The sequence below is a fragment of the Panthera uncia genome (assembly GCF_023721935.1).
Source record: "Panthera uncia isolate 11264 chromosome C1 unlocalized genomic scaffold, Puncia_PCG_1.0 HiC_scaffold_4, whole genome shotgun sequence".
Taxonomy (NCBI): Eukaryota; Metazoa; Chordata; class Mammalia; order Carnivora; family Felidae; genus Panthera; species Panthera uncia.
Genome location: NW_026057585.1, coordinates 31,614,681 through 31,636,798, shown reverse-complemented (window position 1 = coordinate 31,636,798; position 22,118 = coordinate 31,614,681). Strand labels below are relative to the sequence as shown.

Sequence of the window (22,118 nt, the reverse complement as noted above, 5' to 3'; positions counted from 1 at the left end):
TTTCAGTTCTTTGTGGTACAGCCTATTCACCATCCTCATATCCTTCATTTCTAGACTAATGAGTGGCAGATAGTGATACTTTCATTATTTTCACTAAAACAGTAATAATCACATTAAATTGGTCTGCAGTTTACAAAGTGGAGTCCTATTTTCTGAGAGAATAGAAGAGTTAAGCAAAATTTAATTTAAAAGTCTTTGCTTTCTCCCACAGTATAAATTCAGCTATTGTACTCATTGATTTCATTCACTGAATCATTTGCCAGTTGCTTAGCAGGAGTTATGCCTATATAAAGGTGAATGAAAACACATGGTCCTTGACTTCATAAAGCTTATTGTCTATTAGAAAAGAACAATTATTATGTAACCTGCAAAACAAAACAAAAACAAAAGAAAACAACACAACAACAACAAAAAGCAGTTCCATGAGAGCACACAAGCATATAACCGAGAAGTCTATCTCCTATTGACAGGGGCAGGCAGGCCAGGGTTTTCACAGAAGAACTTTAAAGGCCAAGGGTTTTTACTAACATATCTTCTCTGCCATGTCCATGATTCAATCCATCTTTCTAATATCCAGAATGCTGATTCACTAGAATAAGGACATTTATATTCAATAGATCCTTTGTTCCAATCTCCCAAATTAGCTTTATAATATATCACTTTATACCTTGTTTTATTAAACCCTACATGTCTTCTGAAAAATACATGTTTTGCATTCATTAGTCAGTAAGAACCCCAGGTAACTGCTGGGGTGGGGAAAAAAAGAAGACATACACCCAAAATGGGCTGTTATATACACAGAGTGAAACACTTTCAAACGGGTTTATGTTTGGGAAAGAAGCATAATGTTCCTTGCCCAGCACACTCTGCTTCAGCAATGAGTGGAGGGTTTGGCATTAGGTCAGTTGCTTTGTTGTGTTTTGATAGATTGGGCCATATCTGAAGTTTATTACCTGGACATGAAGGAGAAAAGCCACATAGCAAATTGGCAAATATCCCCCCCACCCCCACCCCTCGACTCTTTTCAATACCCCTAGAACGTTTATAAAACATTCTAAGTTAATCAAACAACACTGGCATGCATTCCCGTTGTAAAAATGAAGACAGTAGACAGGAGATTAAAATCACTTGTGACATCCAGCCCTGTATCCCTATAGCATGTACCATCAATAGAGACAATCACTGTCATTGATTTGATGTGCTTTCTCCAGGTCCTTTTTCTCTGAATTTACATATACAAATGAGCATTCTAATTTCTGTGGTCTTTTGTTTTTTATACACAAAAAAATAATATTATTCTGTGGATATTTTTGGAAACTTGTTTTTTCAATAAAGACTACTAAACCTTACAGATTTTACATGAGAATGTCAATAGATCTGCCTCATTTATTTTTATTGTTGTACAGCATACCAAAGTGAGGACTTTATTAATTCTCCTACCAGTGGGCATTTACGTTGTTCCCATTTTTTTCCCATTACAAACAATACTGCAGTGAATGTTCTTGAGAATATGCTAGCAGGTCTTCTACTAGCTCTCATACATGTAAAATTTGTGAACACTTCTGAAGTGTTGCCTATCACTTTGTACATATTATCATAAATGACATCAAAAAATGTCAAAAATCAGAATGACATGGGCATGGACCAATCAGCAAGGATGCACAAAGGAGCCAGGGCAGATGCCAGGAAGAAGCATTCAGTATGCTGTGCTTGTTCCTTCTACCCAAATGACTACACTAGAAATTGGGTTTTCAGTGCTGCCATTCAAGAAACACTTTTACTCTCTTACGTATTTTCTTGTGATCATATTCGGCTAGTATGCTAGCAGTGGTGCTCATCATGGCCAAAAATTATAAGTCAAAGACTCTGTGTGTGTGTGTGTGTACATGAGCTTGCAATGGTTCATTATAGCTGATATGAAAATACTAATTATTTTTTTTAAGAAATGTTACATTTCCATTTAAGTATGTAAATAAAGTAGAGTAAGGAACATAACTTTAAAGGAAGATTTTTAAAGGAGATGATACCCCAAGATAGGTTGGTATCTTTCTCAGGAAATATTAACTATTTTTTTTTATTCATTCCAGTCCTAATGTTACATACAAAGTTTGATCATATATTTCTTAATAATTCACATTTTTAGTTTTTACCCTTTCTAAAATTTTAGAATGCTTCTTGTGTTTCAGGTCACTTCCCCACAAATGCTCCTCTAGCTTTTTAAATTGTAACTATACCTTCTTAAGGAACTAATCCTGTGACTACTCAGCTTTCATATTTGCTTAAAAATGTCAAAAGTTTCAGTCATCTTCTTCTTAAGGTGCTTCTTTCATCCTTTCCATGACATAGAATCAAAAAAGAAGGGGAAGAAACACATGGGGCATTCCCTTTGCTGAGATTTCAAAAACTGCTTGTGATTACTTCAAAAGAATCTGAAAGAAGTTCTTTTCTGTTTAATTATTAACCAAGAATGAAGCATAACTTTTCCATAGTTTTTCTTTTTGAATAATGGGAAATGGGAATAGCATGGCATGTTGTAGTCTATAAAGCACAGTCTCATCCCCAAATGAAAGCATCTAGCAAAGTAAAACAATACATCTCAGAATATCATTTCCTTTAGCAATACCCTAGCGATGATTCCCTACCCTTATACATGGATCTTCTCTTGCTAACACCTACATACTATTAGAAAAAATTATAATAAATTATGTGAGGATTTGAAAACTGGTTATCTGACGGCAGCCAGGAGAGAGGAGTGTGGGTCAATCCTATCTTCCATGCCCCGATCCCCAATCACTCAGAAATATAATTGTTTTGTACCTCTGTGATCCAAAAGCAAATCAAAGCCATATTTCATTCAAAGTACTCATGGCAGAGGGATCTTGGGAAGCAATTTCCAACCCTATGATTTTAGAATCTATTAAACCTCTTGTTCTTATAATTATCTTCACATTTTCTCCATTACTTTACATAGATACCAGAATAAAGAAGCTGCAATTTTGATTACAGTATTGTTTTAATCTCATTACTTCTACATATCCACTTTTTCTCTTTAATTTCTAATTTGAAACATATTAAAATAATAAAAAAATTTCAATGATTCTAACACTAATTATTTGACAGGTCTAAGATCCTAATCTCTCAAAACATCTTACTTATTTCAATGAAGCACATACAATTCTAAGCATTAAGAAAAAACTTAATTTTAATTTATTCTGTAAATGAAGAACATTTATTTAATTTGATAACACATCTGGCTACTCAAACTGAATGTGAAAGGAAGAAATAGTATGCTGTTGAAAACCTAAAATCAAGGTTGACTACTTTATGCTGTATGGATCAACCCAATGCTTTTGTTCAAAACATATTTATTCTAAAACTATGGGATAGATACGTTCACTGGTCACACATAACTCTGATCCAGGCACTGTATTAAGTTCTTGGATATAAAGATACAGGACTCTGGCTTAAGAAGCCCATAATTAAATAAAATGCTGCATGGGTAGCACTAACAGATATAGGAATTACATGCTAGTGGAACATTATGAGTAGCAATGATTCCTTCCCTTCAAGGAAAACACTGGGAAGGGCTTCACAGGGATGATAGTTTATTAGAATGAGTAGAAATCAGAATGAGCAGATACTGAAATTTATTTTAAATGAACTCCATATTCAGCTATTAAAAACCACATTGAGGACTGTTTTCCTGGATACCGTATCTACTAGCCCCTTCTACTTAAGTAATTTGTAAGCTGAATTTATAGGAGGTTGCCCCAATGGGCAAATGTAAACCAAGGAAGTTTCTACTTTCCGCCTCAACTTTTCCATCAACACCTGCTCCCTCTTCAGCAAGAAAAGCTCTCCTTTCAGCTATATTGTATTTACATGATTGTGCTACAAAAAGAAATTGCTTTCTCAATTTATGTTTTGTAAATTTAGACTTTTGTGTATATATGTATGTGTATATTTTAAAAGTTATGCCCACTTGTATAACAGACACTCAGATACACATACAAACAAAAGTTTAGGCCTTGAAAATAAGAATAGAAGAATCTCCAACAAACACTTTTATATTATTAACCCAACTTCGGTCAGAGAATTTGCATATAATGAAAACAATGAGGTCAAGTACAAGTGGAGCACACATTATCCTTCACACTCACTAAGAGAGTGACTCGCTAAGATGGCGGCACTTCACAGTGGGAGCTATTCTGTGAAACTTCAGACTTAGACTTAGCCACTCTTTTTGTTTTCATGAATTCTTCAGCATAGCACATTATTTCATTATTTTTTAATGTGTATTTATTTTGGGGAGACAGAGAGACAGAGTGGGGCAGGGGCAGAGAGGGAGACACAGAAGCTTAAGCAGGCTCCAGGCTCAGAGCTGTCAGCACAGAGCCTGATGCGAGGCTTGACCCCAAGAAGCACGGGATCATTACCTGGGCCAAAGTCGGACACTCAACCGACTGAGCCACCCAGGAGCCCCAACATAGCACATTATTTTAAAAACAAATTCCTAGACCTATGCTAGCCTTTAGAATACACTTTTAAACTCTTAAATCTACCAGTGCTCAATCATATTCATTTGCCATGAAAATCCTTTTCTTAGCATAAGATAGAAGAGTCCAACAGTTCCTTTGGACCTACCACATATAAATTCTCTTTGGGGAAGTAAGGTGTAAGGATAAAGAAAGGAGCAAAGTTCCTTTATTCTTTGACTACAAGATCTTCACATCAAAATAGAGAAGTGGTTGATGGGTGGGGCACCTGGGTGGCTCAGTCGGTTAAGCGTCCAGCTTTAGCTCAGGTCATGATGTCACAGTTCGTGGGTTACAGCCTTGTGTTGGGCTCTGTGCTGACAGCTCAGAGCCTGAAGCTCACTTCACATTCCGTGTCTACCTCTCTCTCTCTGCCCTTCCCCTGCTTGTGCTCTGTCTCTCTCACTCTCAAAATTAAACATTAAAAAAAAAAGTGGTCATTGGGTTAAGCATACTCAAAATTTTAGGAAAGCTGCTTGTACAGAATGACATATCAGTGCTTTCCTAGTTTATGTCAAAGTGACCCTTCCAAATAGAATTACATTTTTACTATATGCACAGAAATACACACATGTGCATTCATGCATGTGCACACACATACACATTCACATACACATGCCCCTTTACCATCCATGCTCCTGATTTGTCAAATGAGAGAGACAACCAAGAAGTGGTGACAAACAAGGAATTTTCTGTACTGAGGAGAAGGAAAATAAGTTTAAGAACTGGCTGAAGAAACTCACAGAGGAGAGAACTTTCTTTAATAGATATAACATTCCCATGTCTTTAGGTTTTGTATAGGGAGATAATTAATTTTATGTGTCCATTTGATGGGCCACAGTGCCCTAGATATTTGGTCAGATGTTATTCTAAATGTTCTATAAAGGCGTTTTGGACAAGATTAACATTTAAATAAGTAGACTTCAAGTAAAGCAGATGATGTGGGTGGATCTCACCCAATAAGCTGTAAGCCTAAGTAAAATTAAAGTGTGAACTCCTTCAAACAAAAGGAAGGCTTTTAAGAAGAAGTCATCTAATTTTCTTTCATAGCTTGCTGTACACATTGTGACCTATCCACCTTTTAATCACTCCATTATCCCATCTCTCATCCATTGATTCCAAATCCTCAATAAAATCTACTATATACATAGCCTTCAGTAGGTGGTATTTTGGAAAGCAAAGAGATTACATCAGTGTCCAGCAGTGTGATATAGTATGAAAACTAAACAGTGTATACAGGTGATTACATGCAGAGAAGTGATTGGGAGTTTAGAAGCAGCAGCAATTTCTACAGAAAAGATAAGCCCAAGATTCTTCAGGGGTGTTGGAAGATGGAAAAGCTAAGTGTCCCATTACCAGTGGGACAAGGATAAGGTGATCTTTGCAAACTAGGGATTTGTAAAAATCCAAAAGTTTGACCCAGGCATTATAGTTCTCATTATGCCACGTGGGTCACTAAAGCCTACACTTAGAATGTAATAAAGCCTACACTTAGAATGCAATAGGAAAGAAAAAAGAGAGAGCAGAGAAAGGAGAAGAAAGTTAAAGAAAATAAAAAGGGAAATAATGGAGAAGAGCTATGCTTCAATCCCTATCAGTGCCTTAGTCTCGCATATTTTGGTAACTTCTCTAAAATCAAAGGCACACTATACTGCAAAAGAATTCAATCTAAAATGGAACTGGAGGATATAAAATGGAAAATCTCATACATGTGCCCTCAGGAAAACAAAACTTAAGGATTGAGACTGATTTCCCATAAACGCTTCATTTGCAGAAAACTCAACACCAGCCAAGATCTCCCCTAAATCTATTGCTCCACCTCCTCTAGATCCACCTGTGTCCTCTTCTAATCCTCTCCCTTATCTGAACTCTCCGTCTTCTCTATTGCTGAAACATACCAACTGAACCTATTAAAACTCCCCCTTTTAAAATTAGGTCTTCTGAAGATCCTGATAAATCATCAATTTCCTACATCTCATGGACCAAAGCTGAACTTAGACTATAACACAAGATTTTTCCCAAAGTAACAATGAGCATCCTCACACGTTTCCTCAAGAATTCAATATTTTAATTCAAACTTATCTATTTATCAATTAGTCTACATGCTTGTTGGAGAAGGTCAAGCCCAGCATTGGATGAAATCTGTTAACTGGGAAAGACTTGAAAAATCTTTAGAATTCCAAATAATTCAACCAACACTTCTTTTATATGACCAAGCTTGTGCCATAGCCAGAAGGCTGCATCTTGCCATCCGAAGGGCTTTCCCTAAATCAGTAGACTGGAACAAAATTCAGGCATGCACCCAAAAGCCTGCCAAATCTGTTCATGATTACCATAGCAGACTCCACAGTGTTTTTAGAGAAAATTCTGGGCTCCCTATAAATGTTGAATCCAGCAGGGTAGGCTTTAAGTCAATCTTTATAAATGTTTTAAACAGAGATCTATCTCTGTTAGTCAGGAGAATCTACATAGAATGGGGAACATTGTCCACACCTGATCTGTCAATCTAGCTAATCAGTGAGCCTGCACCATAGACAATGAATCCAAAAGAAAAGCAACTAAAATTTTAAAGATTCAATTTCAACAGATGGAATATCTTAAGCAAACTCTCCCCACTGGACTCTGTCATAATTGTTAAAAACCTGGCCTTTGGAGAAATGACTGCTAGAAATAAAAAATATTTTATCTAATTATCACGATAATTAGAGTTTTCCAAGAGCTAAGGATCAGACTCATCCTAATGATGGGGCTCTAAGGAAACACAAGGTCTGTTTCCCATTCTACAGTTAAATAGACTGAGGGAAACTATTCTCCAAATTGGGGGCCAATCCCTTGAAATATTAATTGACACAGGAGCTACTCCTCAGAGCAATACATTTATTCAAATATTAGTCATGTCAAATAAACCACAGTGGTTCCTATTTCTAAATCTATACACTTTTGTTTGAGACCTTTGCAAAACAAACACCCATTTCTCAGTGAAGCAGTACCTATTCACTTACTAGGATAAGATTTCCTTAAAAAATAAGTACGCTGTCGTTTCTTTCTTCCAAAAGAGAATAACCCTCAGGGTGCCTGGGTGGTTTCAGTCATTTGAATGCCTGACTCTTGAATTCGGCTCAGGTCATGATCCCAGGTTTGTGGGATCAAGCCCCGCATATGGCCCTGCACTGAGCATGGAACCTGCTTGGGATTCTTTCTCTCTCCCCTTCTGCCTCTTTCCCTCCTGATCTCTGTTTCTCTAAAATAAGTAATAAAATAAATAAAATACAGAATAACCCTTGAGTTTGAATCCCCTAAATTTAAATCCCTTGAATCTACCCACCAGGAAAATCCAAACTCTTTTTCTTTCACATGTAGTTTACAAACCAGGGAAGATCAAACTTCAGATTCATTCTCATTATTAGATTTAATGTTCCCTACTCTATGGGAAAAACCTCCAAGAACATAGGCAGAATTCATTCTGCACTCACTCCCCCTGGCATTAAGATCCAAATAGATCCCATGGGGCACCTGGGTGGCTCAGTCGGTTAAGCGGCCGACTTCAGCTCAGGTCATGATCTCGCGGTCCGTGAGTTCGAGCCCTGCATCGGGCTCTGTGCTGACAGCTAAGAGCCTGGAGCCTGCTTCAGATTCTGTGTCTCCCTCTCTCTGACCCTCCCCCGTTCATGCTCTCTCTCTGTCTCAAAAATAAATAAACGTTAAAAAAAATTTTTTTTAAAAAAAAGATCCAAATAGATCCCTTAAAACCCCTCCCCAGAATTAATCAATACCATATAGACAAAGAAGCTTTACAGGGCATAAGACCTATCATAGAAGACTATACAACATAGAGTTGTTATCCTCTGCACCAATCCTTGTAACACCCTTATTTTACCTGTAAAAAACCCCCTAATGGTTGCAGATGAAGACTGTCCAAGATCTTCAAGCAATAAAAAACATTATTATTCCTCACTATCCTGTTGTTCCTAATTCCCATACAAGCATCTATCCTTACCAAAAGTAAATTTTTCATTGTGATTGATTTATGCAGTGCATTCAGTTGATAAGACTGCAGTTGTTAATATTGATACACATTTTTGCTTTTACCTGGGAAGGACAACAATATACATGGACATCAATGGCCCAGGGTTTTACTGAAAGTTCTCACAAATTTTAAAACCTAGATGATATAAAAATTTCTGGAGGCTCCATCTCACTACAATATGGAGATGACTTTTCTCTCTGTTCACTGTCCCAAGCCTCCTCACAAGAAAATAGTATTTACCTGTTAAATTCTTAGCCCATAAGGGATACAAGATCTCAAAAGAAAAGTTGCAATTTGTTCAAACTGAAACTGGATATTTAGTGCATTTAATCTCAAAACAAGAGTTATACCTAGATCCCAACAAGCTTCATGGCATCTTAAGATTTCCTAAACCTAAAACAAAATGTCAATTACAGGCTTTTCTTGGGCTAGCTGAGTTATTGTCACAACTGAATTCCAGTTTTCTCCTTAATGGCACAACCCTTATATGTCTTATTAAAAAACCACTAAACCTAATCTTATTATCTGGGAAAACCAAGATAACTTGACATTTAAAACCTTGAAGGGAAGCTTAATAAATTCACATACTCTTGAACATCCAAACTATCAGCTAACTCTTTTCCTTTTTGTATATGAAAAAGAGGGAAATTTCTTTAAAGTATTTACCCCAAAACATGGGGTCTACCACCAATCTCTAGGTTATGACAGCCAACAATTATATCCCATGGACTGAGGTCATATTCCATGCCTTAAGGTTATCCCTGCTACTGCCTTTCTGGTAAAGATCACTGAAGAAATAGTTATGAGATCCTCTTTGACCATCTTTGTAACTCAAGGTATTGTTGCTCTCTTGAACTCACAACATAACTAACACCTTTCAGGAAGCCATCTTACTTCTTATGAAATTCTCTTGCTAACTGCTCCTCAGATCACTCTTATTTATTGTAACAAATTCAAACCTGCTCCCTTTCTCACTTCTTCCATGGATGAAATCTCCATGACTGTTTGACTTTGATGAATCACATATTAACCCCTCATGATGACTTTTGCCTACTTCAGCCCAATAAGCCAAATTACATGCTCTTATTCAAGCATGTATTCTTGCTAAAGCTAAAGCTACTAACATCCATACTAATAGTCAATATGCCTTTGAAATAACCCATGATTTTGGATTTTATGGAAGCAACAAGGTTTTCCTACTTGCAGTAGAAACAGAATTTAAGATGGTTCTTATGTCCAAAGTTTATTAGATGCTATACTCCCATCAGCGGCTCTTAAAGCTTATTAAAGTCCCTAAGCATTCTAAGTCTGTCTGTTGAAGCCAAAGGAAACCACTCACTGATGCCTCCACAAAAAATGCTGTTCCTATGGGATCCATAGACCACACTTCTGTCATGGTCCAGAAAACTACTTCCCCTAGTGATAACCTAAGAAAATTACCCAGGCAAATACAAACAATTGGTTTCTGAAAGAGAAAAAGATAATTTGAGAGCTAAAAGCTGTTGGTATCATGAAGAAATGAAACTTTGGTTCTGACCCAATAATAAACTGGTACTGTCAGGAAATCTAAAATTTCCATTATTAACTACCATTCATAGATGAAATCACTGGTCAAGTGATAAAATAATAATGTTCATGAATCAACATTGGTGGAAAGCATCTGCAAGGCCACGAAAAGCACTTACCTTGGTCATTTCACCATGCTAAATTTAACCCAGGGAAGACTATCCATACTGCCCCTGAGGCATTTTAGTTTACCCGGTGGACCATTTGAGGTTTGGCAGATGAATTTCATACAATTGCCTCCATCTCATGGATATAAATATGTTCTAAGTAATGGTATGCATGTTTTCACATTGGACTGAAGTTTTCCTGTATAGATAAGGAACTACCTCCTCTGTAGCTAAAATCCTACTAGAAAATATTCCCCCCTCCCCCCACCCCCACCTTAAACTTCATAGTGAACAGGGAACTCACTTTACTGGTCAGATACTTAGACAAGTCTGTGGTTTCTGACCAGTTTTGTGGCACTTTTATTGTGCTTATTATCTTCAGGGATTGTCTAACATACAAATGGAATTAAGACTCAGCTAAATTAGGTGAAACCCTTCAAGTACCCTGGCCAAAAACATTACTGTCAGTTCTTCTAAATCTTAGATCTACTCCCTTCGGAATTCATAAACTTTCACCTTTTGAAATAATTACACAATGACTGATACACTTAGCCCCATTTTTTTTTGACCCACAACTAATAAAGAGGGATATACTTCAATTTTGCAAAAGCCTGTTCAAATCCATAGAAAATAGTCACCATCTGGTAGAACAATCTTTATACAGAGCACTCCCTGGAAACAGAGGCATCAAACATCACACCTTATAGCCCAGAGATTTCTTCTCATGGAAAAGACATCTCCAGTGACTCTTTTCAACATCACTGGAAAGGCCTTTACTAGGTGCTGTTAACTAACCCTTGGGAAGACAAATTTAAAGGAATAAACTCCTAGATTCATGCATCACATCTAAAGAAAGCCCCCAAACCTGAGTGAACCTATATACCAACTGGTGACCTGAAACTGAAAATTTCTAGGCCAAATTTCATGGCATCTGAAGTAGACAGCTTACTCAAAATACCTGAGCCAAGCCTATATAACTTTCCTGTTTGGTTGTTTTTTTTAATTACTCTGTGTTTAGTTAAATTAGGTAATTCAGGCCTTCAACTGTTCTTTTTCTAGTTTTACCATTGTTCTTCACTTTAGTTTTCAACACATCCTTTTATCCCCACCTTACAAAAACTTTGATTCTGCTAAACATACTGTCAGATTTGTGCCAGAGCAAATATTACTCATGATAAACTTGAATTGGTGGCCTGGTCACTATCTTGAGAAGGATGGCAAAATTTATCTGATAAACATGTAGGATTTTCCTTTGGTAACTTTGGAGCCACACATTTCCTTCCTTCCTTCTGGAAAAAGGCACCAAATATTATGGCTTTCCATTTTTGGATAAATGGTTATCCCTCAGTCAGTTCTGGAATATTACCCCAAAATTTTCTTTGTTTCAAAATCGATGATGGGAATGTCAAAACTCTAGGATATCTCCCACTTAATATTTGTAACGATACTATTTTGTATGACCCAGATGAACATGAATTCACATCCCATTGAAATACAGAAGACTGTATCAACTCATCCATTAATGTATCTCTACAATGGAACAATGAAAGCCATAACAAGACCAGGAAATGAAAAGCTTATGTGCTCCCACTCAATGGTACTCCATTAGGAATTGACCAAAAATATGGTAAATGATGGAGAAACTTAATTTGCTTTTTCTCCAGAGATTTTCCAAACTTCCACCAAAATCCTACTTATACTAGACCAGCTCACTTGTTACTTTAGATCTATAAGTGTTTCTACTTAGAAATTTAAGGCATCACATAACCATCTCCACAATGTTAGTGAAACTGATTATCATGTGCTCTGTATAAAAGCCTGTATTTCCAATTATGAGATCTCCTCTTTCATTCCAGGGAAAAGAATCTGAGCAAAGAGACCCAACTATGTGTTACCCTTGGAAGACATTAGGTATTTCTTTTTGAGGAGAAAAAATATATATATTTTATGCTTCCTCTTAATAGGAAGGAATGTTGTGGGATCATTGTCCTCACCCTTGACACAAAAATTAGAAAAATGTTTCATTCTGCTGCTTTTATAGCTTATTTGGAGTCTGTCCTATCAACTTAAAAGGATGCTTTGGAACTGGGAATGTTATAATTTGGGTGGCTGCCTACATATAACCCTGCAGTAGACAGAAAGGGTTTGGGGCATACTTTTGATAGAGCTTTTTTCCCTTGGATTGGAATAGCAAACCTTGAAAAAGCAATTCACAATATTTCTATAGTCATGTCTACCACTTTCAATACTTCTGTCCAAGCTTCTGAATATCAACAAACCCAAATAGACAGCCTTGCAGAAGTAACCCTACAAAACCACAGAGCCCTAAACCTCCTCACTGCTCCACAAGGGGAAGCTGTACCTTACTTGGGGAAGAATGCTGTTTTTATGTCAATAAGTCAGGGAAAGTAACATAAGAACTAAAAATAATGAAGGACAACATCAAGATGCTAGCAGAAGGTGGCCAAACTCCCAGAACTTAGGACACTGTTGATCTATTTAACATAGGCAAGTGGGGAAACTGGTTGAGAGGTGTATTTCAATCAGTAGGTGTCATTGAGCTTCTGGTCCTCAGTTTAACCTTTTTAACTAAATTTCTACTGTTTTGCATTAGTAAACAAATGCCTTCTTCCCGAGTGTATGTACAAATAAAATTATTGTCCTGCCAAGGGCTTTTCCTGAAACTCAACTGATCATGGAAACTAAATGGTCCATCTTAGAGGGACATAGATGAGATTCTTCATTTTCAACCCTCGTGTCGCCCAAATGAGGTCAGTGAAATTCCATATCATTTCCTTCCCCTCCTGGCACAAGACTCTTGAGGATGGCCTTCCTCAGCTTCATGGAAAAAGACACCTGATGGTCCTCCTCAGCTTCATAGAACATACAAAAAAAAATCCACATATAAAGAATTATACCTTTGACAAAATAATAATGAACAACATCTGAATACCATAATTGATCAGCAATGCTTTGTGCGAAGGATCTTCAGAGAAGGGAGAAAACATGAAAGGATTTCAATGTAAAATGGGACCAGAGGATATAAAATGTAAAATCTCACATATGTCCCCTCAGGAAAACAAAATTTAAGGACTGGGAAACTAATTTCCTATAAATGCCTGTTTATAGAAAACTGATAGTATTGGAATTTTCTTAAATAATATGGAGATGGTCAAGGAGTTGCTTCATATCAACCCAGGAAATTTTTGCTTATGGTTTTTAGAGACATGAACAAGAAATGATCCAGATTGGGCTGATCTCACAAAGTAAGCTAAATTGATCTTTGTTTGTATGACTGGGCTGGTTTTGTCTGCTTGCAGAATTTTCAAAGCTGGCCACGATTTTTTTTTTCTTTTAACAGACCTAACTAAACTCTCCCCTCTTTACATTCCTTTTTATATTCCCATAAATATAGCCTGCCCCAGACCTTAACAGACTCATCTGTAGCTTGATACAGTTTTCATGGCCTGAATTGCAATTCCCCTGCTATTCCTGAATAAGCTCATAATTTTGACAATTTTGAACTTGCCTTAGTTTACCTCTTTATTTAGGCTGCCAACATCATCTGACATTATTTTTTTTTCTTAATTTTTTTTTAACGTTTATTTATTTTGAGACAGAGAGAGACAGAGCATGAACGGGGGAGGGGCAGAGAGAGAGGGAGACACAGAACTGGAAGCAGGCTCCAGGCTCTGAGCCATCAGCCCAGAGCCCGACGCAGGGCTTGAACTCACGGAACGTGAGATCGTGACCTGAGCTGAAGTTGGACGCTCAACTGACTGAGCCACCCAGGTGCCCCATCTGACATTATTTTTAAGATCCATCCCTATCTGACTCCAAAATGTCTTTTCAGCCACATCTCCCACTAAGTCTATGTGTTATAACTCAGGCCACTGGCTGGTGACCACTGGATGAGCAGAGACGGGACCCAATTTGAACTGGGAAGGCCCTCACTTCTTAGGGAAGGAGTAAAGCACGGAAAAGAGCTTTGGCAGAGGGCTTGTGGCTCCAAAGATGTTGGCTAGTCAAGTCAGGCAGCTATCTTCTCTCTCCTCAGCTTGGTCTTGGTTGAAAAGTGGGTAAGTAGAGTGCAGAAATCTTCCTTCTATCCAACTAAGAGGATCTTAATATAATCTTGAGAATAAAATCCAAAGATGTGCATTATTACACATTTTAATTATGCTCTGCCTTTCACTGAATTGAAAAACCAAGAAAGTTCCTTCTATGTTCTCTGTGGTTCCTCTTCATTGGCACATTGAAGACTTATATCTACTGGCCTAAGGAAGAGATTGTTATAGGTTTAAAAGGAAATGTGTAGAGGGGAGATACATTTGTCACACTGAAGAAACTCATCCTGCTCCTACCATAATGGAGAATTGCAATGATTTAGTCACTGGGATGAAACTTCCCTTTATTAGCTAGGAAAAGTTTAATGAGCAAAAGAAAGAAACAATGCAGTTTGGTCCCTGACCAGACTTAGAGCTTTTCTCTCACCACTCTTTCTTTTTTCACTAGGCTACAAACACATGAGATTTCAATGCACCAAGCTTGTTCTCACCTCAGGTCTTTACATCTTGCTTATCTACCTCCTTGAAATGCTTGGATCTTAACACAGTGATTCCTTTTCAATATTTAGTCTCTGCTCTATTGTCCCCATCCCTAAAGGCTTTTCCTGACTGCTCCAAAAATAGTATCCAATATACCCCAAAACATACCCAATCACTTTCTATTCTCTACCTAGCACTTGTCATTTTATGACATCCATCCATTTCTTTCTCTTTCTTTTCTTTCTTTCTTTTCCTTTTCTTTCTTTCTTTCTTTCCTTCCTTCCTTCCATCATCTATTTATCTATCTAATCATCTAATAATTATCTTTTTTTAATCTTTATAAAATATCCCCAATAGGATCTAAATTCCATAAAAGCAAGTGCTTTTCCTGTCGGTTCCCTGCTCTATCATTAGCATGTAGAACAGTGTATCCTACACATAGTAGGTGGTCATGGATGAAAACTAGTACTTAAAGGGATTTTGGGAGAGTGTTCATCTACTATCCTTTGTTTCAATATGTGCATTAACAACAAATGATTCTTATCTATTCCTCAAAATGAGACCAGTGAGACCTCTAGCTATTTTTGTTCACTAATAAGATTCCGCCTAGAATGTAATAAATTTATATATAATTTTTTAAAAATTGCAACCATTCAGGCTTTTTCACTAAATGTGATCAACCCTTCCCCAAATTAATACATTATTAAGATTTTAGTAACATAATGATTTACCAAATATCTCAAAATGCTTTTTCCTTCGTTAAATAAAATCTAAAGGAAATGACTAATTAGTCAATTTGAATGATTTCCAAATAACACCACCAGCCTGTGTTTGTCTATACTACCAAGGTGAATTATTCATTAGCATTTATGAGAAGTGCCTGAAGAACACTAGCAGTGGGAGTAAAACAACCTGGAATGGTTTTTAAATGACCTTCCAAGCAACTTGGATTAACACTGGCATTATTCTCCCTGTACAAATTGAGTTAAAATTTTCCATGTGTCAGGTCTCAGAAGAAGGCAGTGAAGGAGTACTGTCTTAGAGAGGAAATGACCTTCTGCACCTCCTACAATTAGATTTTGCTTCTTTCTCTGTCTGTAGTGTCCGTGCGTCTCTGTGTGTCTGTGGGAAGAGAGAGGAGGACAGAGAAGTAGAGACAGAAGCAGAGAAGAGAAAGGAGAGTCAGAGAAAGATGAGAGGAAGGGGGAAGAAGACTGGGATGAGGGACAAAGAAATAGGAACAAACAAAAGGAGAGATGGGGCATGATGGAAAAAAAGAAAAAAAATCCATGAAATACAAGAAATAAAATGGAGCCAGCAGGGAGGGGGAGGAAGGGAGGAAACCGGCGATAGAAAGGACAGATTCAGAGGCAGGCTTTCCCTTGAGTTGGCACACCAGGTTTCCAGGCTCCCAGGAGTTCTCCCAGGTGTGCAGGGTCACCTGACTTAATACTGATTAAAAGTGTAAATTGCAACAGAAAAAGAGAAAAAGGAATTGTCTTGTTGCTTCTTTCCTGTGAGGTCACACTCCCTGGTTGTAGCTGAGCCTGCTGCTAGGCACACCCCTCTTGTTTAATAAAATTGTATTAACTTTATCCCTGCCCTTGATTTGTGGCTTTCTCACGTTGTGAGGAATAAATAATAAATGATTGTAAAGCACTTGTACATATGAAATGCCGCATAAATGCTTAATAATAATCAGCTTAGGCCAGGAAGCCAGGGGGGTTGAATAGAAATCATTGCACGCGGCCATTCTTGTTTATGTGGCTAAAATTGTCCTGTGTGCTGTCTCCACGTAAAATCATCCTGCAGATTTAATTTTCACCCATTCAAGAATCCACTTCTCTGCAAACTCAACAACCTTTGTTCCCCCATGCCTAGAGTAATGTCATTTACAATTGTACAATATACTGCAACAACCCATCTTTGCCTGTTCATTTCAGCCTGGTTTTTGTGGCACCCCCTCTCTCCTTGTTAGCCCTTCCAAATCCCCACAAGTGCTGTTTTGAGTCATCATTTCTTATCCCTTGGAGATACCTGTTCCACTCTGGCTATCTTTGGAAAAATATCTGTTTCTCAGACTGGGATTTCACTGCACTTGCTTTTGGGGAATCCAATGTAGTCAAGTTGGTGGTTCTTTGCTACTCTTCACACATGCATTCATTTAATCATTTGCTCACTCACCACTTACTGATGGAGTGTTGTGCTCAGCACTGGGGATACAGTGGAAACCAAGACAGAGAGAGTGTGCATTGTGTAAGGAAATCAAGCTGGGTAATTCTGGCATAGTTTGGAAGATGCTACGATCAGAGTAATCACGGGGTAAAGGGAAGTCAGCGTGAAGGCAGCATGAAGTAGGAAATCCGGTAGGATCTGAGATTATTTTCTTTCCTTTTATTTTCAAATGTCTTCAAAAGCCTTTCTGTTTGCTATTTAACATGTGGAAACTCCCTTGGTTTGACCTGGTTGTGGATAGGAAGGAGTGGTTCAGATCCAGGGAAAAAGCCCAGACTGGCCTCTCCTAGTCATTTGGAAGGAGAAAGGGCATTCTCCATCATCTCGGTTTGTTTCAGCCTTTTTCTTTTCTTCTTTTTTAAGTTTACTTATTTATTTGAGAGAGAGAGAGAGAGAGAGAGAGAGAGAGAGAGAGAGAGCAAGCATGAAATGGGAAGGGGCAGAGAAAGAGGGAGAGACAGAGAATCCCAAGCAGGCTCCATACTGTCAGCACAGAGCCCAAAGCAGGGCTCAAACCCATGTATCATGAGATCATAACCTGAGCCAAAACCAAGAGTTGGATGCTTAACTAACTGAGCCATGCAGGCACCCACACCCCTGCTTCAATTTCTGATAGGTGGGACCCAACTTCTGGGAGTTGCCAAGAATGATCCTTTGCTGATATAACCGTCTATTTTCAACCTGGAGTCTGTATTTTCAATTTTTTTTTTTCAACGTTTTTTATTTATTTTTGGGACAGAGAGAGACAGAGCATGAACGGGGGAGGGGCAGAGAGAGAGGGAGACACAGAATCAGAAACAGGCTCCAGGCTCCGAGCCATCAGCCCAGAGCCCGACGCGGGGCTCGAACTCACGGACCGCGAGATCGTGACCTGGCTGAAGTCGGACGCTTAACCGACTGCGCCACCCAGGCGCCCCTGGAGTCTGTATTTTCAAAAGAAGATAATGTCTAAATTTGTATTAGTACATTTAATGACCAAAAAAAGTACATGCTTACTACAGAAAATAAAATGAAAATAAAGATAAGCAAAAATAAATTAACTGCAATCAGAGCACTCATCGGGAGCCATTTTTATCATTTAGTGCATATCCTACCAGACTTCCTCCATGTTTATATTACATAAAAATGTGCCTTAAGGTACATATTCCTCAATTCCGAAGTATTACATTTCTCTTCAATGCGTATTATACTATACTCCGTATACATTCATATTGGTTTATTGCCTTTTTTACACAAAATATCAAAAACATAGTTTCATATCAAAATGTATTTAATCGTGATTTCTAATGACTCCTTCATATTCCATTATGCATGTTTATTTTAAAGTTTGAGATATATGCATTGCTGCAGTTGGAATTACTGGGTAGACGTATGCCTGTATTAAAGTTTTTGTTACCTCACCAGAACGCACTCCACAGAGACTGAACTGGTTCATGCTCTTATCTCCCGTATATCAGACCCCTGTCCACACCACTTATCCTCCCTTATCCCCCCATACACCCCTTTGCCAAAATGAAGTACTCTCAAGGAAGATATGTTTGAAACTCCACAATTTTAATTTTTCCTCTACTTTCCCATCCGTTCCCTTGTGGCATGAGAATTAGTGGGCCTTGGGTTTTCAAACAGGTGGAGAAGGCTGCAGGGTGTATAATTGCTTTTGGTGAAACCATCAACGTCCACGTTTAGTTCTTCCTGCTCCACTTCCTCCAATTCAATTAGGCTGTTCTTACCAGGGGGAGAGTTTTCAAAGCATCAGATGAAGTGTTACCTCATGATTAATAATTCATGACAAGAAATGAAGATTGGGAAAGGTAATAATGCCCTCCAAGCTGTTTTTCTCCACCACTCCCTTGTTCTCATTCACATAAAATGCTGTGTCTCAATCGTTAAAGCAAACATACAAAGTTTCACTGCCCCATAAACCAAAGATCCAAAGCAGGAATTCATAAGCTTTTTGAAGTCCTAAGCCCCTTCGAGGATCTTGTGAAAGCTACAGACTCTCCTAAAGGAAAAAAACAAAAATGAGCATGATAGCATGCACAGATATTGTGCTTCTAATTCCCTTGAGTCAGGCACCACTGGAAGATCATCCAAGGACTCCCTAGGTTATAATCTCTGGACAAACAAAAAGATTTAAAAAATGAAGAACCAGGACGAGCCCAAAAGGAATCAAAGTAGAACAGGAAGTTTCATATGCATTGCCTCGACTTTCTGTGCCCACATTTGCAATGCAACAAAGAAATTCCTTCAAGCGTGATTTATTCAGTTTTTAGGTATTTTGTGAGGGGACCAGTGAGTTAGCAGACAATTAGTAGAGTGGATTTTGGCAAATGTGTAGATTACAGGGCGAATCAAATAGGGGTGAGGGTGAGGGCATGGTTAATGTTGAGATCTATTTGCAAGACTACTACAGAGTCTGCAGACTTTTTTCTCGCCAAGTGCTATCAGCCATAAAATGTCCAAGGCAGTGGGTCACACCCACTGCTTCATGCTCTGCTACTTGGCATTCCTCTAAGTTCTTCCTCAATTGTCATATCTCCACAGGCCATAACAAGGGACAACAGTCAGCAGCAATTCAATTTCGACCTCCATCTGCTGGCAATAACAACATAAGGGGGAAATTAATGTACACTCACACACTTGTCATTATAATAGCCCAAATTTGTTTTTATAGTATGACTTTCTTCCAAGGAAGTCAAAAAACAATTTGTATTTGAATTCCCAAATAGCAACTCACCTGGTAGGTAGATAGCTAAAATAATCATCCCCACTTTTGAAGGCACAGAGATGCTAAAAATTTGTCAAAGGCCACCTAGCACTTCCATGTTGAGGTATGGTTATCAGAAAAGCTCTCTGGAAGCCATTTTGGTGTACCTTAAAATCTGATATCTGATGTGCAAGCTAGAGAGATTACACAAACATACAGCAAAATATCTGTGTTCTACTAGCTAACATATTATTTCTTCACCAAATTTTCTCCCTCTAATTTGTTCTCATTCCCTAAACCTAAGACCTATAATTTTCTATTTACCAATTCTGTGATTTTGGAAAAGTTACTTAATCTCCCTCTTCTTCCACTTTTCCCTCTGTGAAATGGAAATAATAATAGAAGGCAACTCATAGATTTGTTATGAGAATTACATGAAAAAAGAAGATTCCTCAATATATACAGGGCATCCATAAAATCTGGAAATATAAATACCATAATTTTATATTTTTTACAGATTGATGAAAGCTGAATGTGTTGAGCTGATACTGCTAAGCAGATGAAGGGCTGATCCTGACAATAAATAGCAGAGCCTTTTAATGCATATTACTTTGAAAGAGCTGCCATTTCTCATAGCACACTTAGAAAGGTGGTTTAAACATTCAAAGATATAGTCAGTCTGTTGTACAAACTCTTTTGTCGACTCTGATCCATTTCCAAGAAGGTGAAGGAAGCAGTCATAGCCAAGGTTGTAGCCAGTACAAACTGGCCAACTTGCCAAACACCCAAGGGATAGGAGGTGCCTTGTAGAACCGTTCAAAAGATTTCCAAAGTACCTGCCCTTTAACCATACAAGTTGTAAGTTCTTCAGAGCTTATCTGAGGGTGATACCCAGCACGATGAGAGACAATATGCTGAGTATATCAGAAAGCCCACTGAACAAATCATATATTGTAATATCAATAGCTACTTATTATGCCCATCTGCCTGTGTTTCCAAGTTTTTGGTCACCTATAGTAAGTGATTATTAAATGTTTATTATTACTATTTATGGTCTAAGAGGAAAAACTTTTTAAAGATATTTCACAATCCACTATGTTATCATTTTTTATATAATCACATTTTGGCACCAGAAGTAAGGGTAGAGGAATCACTAGCTAGAACTAATGATTCTCTTCCATTTGTGGTTCCCTAGTGCTCTCTTTTGTTATTAGCTTACTAACATGCCTCAATTTTTTAAGAAAATACAAGCAGTCTTTCCACGTCGATAGTGCTTTCACAACCACAGCGAATGTTCCTAAAACCCACCAAACTTTCTGCAAGAAGTATGGCAAGCTCCAACCCCACAAAATTATCCAGTAAAAGAAAGGCAAAGATTCTCTTTATGCCCAGGGAAAGCAGTGTTATGACAGGAAGCAGAGTGGCTATGGTAGGCAAACTAAGCTGAATTTCCAGAGAAAGGCTAAAACTATAAAGAAGATTGTGCTGAGGCTTGAATGTGTTGAGCCCAACCGCAGATCTAAGAGAATGCTGGCTATTAAGGGATGCAAACATTTTGAACTGGGAGGAGATAAGAAGAGAAAGAGCCAAGTGATCCAGTTCTAAGCCTCATATTTTGTTACATTATGAAGACAATATAATCTTGCAGTTATGTTCACTTCAGAAAAGAAAAGAAAAGAAAAGAAAAGAAAAGAAAAGAAAAGAAAAGAGAAAATACAAGCAGTGAAATTAGCCTGCATGTGTTTCCTGGTCATTCTTCCATAAAATTTACATATTCTTTTCTCTACTTCCTATGTCAGAGTCCTTCTCATAAAGAGATATTAGTACTAAAGCTGAGTTTGATTCATGAAAATATTGTATTCAGAAACCAAAAATAGTTATACAAAAAAGAACAATATCTTTGTATACACACTATAATAACAGCAATTTATTTCTGATCACTTGTGTTATGCTCTCTGGAGGAGGTTTAATGGCAGATTTCTGATGGGCAATTCCATAAAAGAAATTATGAGCATATTATATATGGAGAAATTTTGAAAAACCTATCTTTGCTATGCTCACCACCAATAAAGATATAAAGAACTTCCCAAACAGGAGATATACATGTATTACATAATTTAAATATTATGTAGTATGCCGTCATATCAAATGGATCTGTTTCATCAGGTACCTTGGACCGATCTTAATTCTCTAGTTTAGGGTGCTTAGTGTGATATAGACTGGTCAAAAGGGGAAATCCAAGAAATGTCTGTTGTTAAAATGCTGGTGAACCTCAATGTTAACAGGTGTGATCAAGTGTAAAGAAGCAAGTGTCACAAGAACATCAACAGTGTCATAGAGCAAAGGCTTCCTATAGGATCCTTCAAAGGGAAGCCAAGTTTTAGAAAACTGAAA

The 22,118-nt window shown here is 37.8% G+C and overlaps 1 pseudogene; it reads left to right on the top strand.

Moving 5' to 3' along the window:
- The window catches only part of LOC125913653 (60S ribosomal protein L36a-like), a 65,520-nt pseudogene extending 44,180 nt beyond the window's left edge, over positions 1-21,340 (top strand).
- The last annotated feature ends 778 nt before the right edge of the window (positions 21,341-22,118 follow it).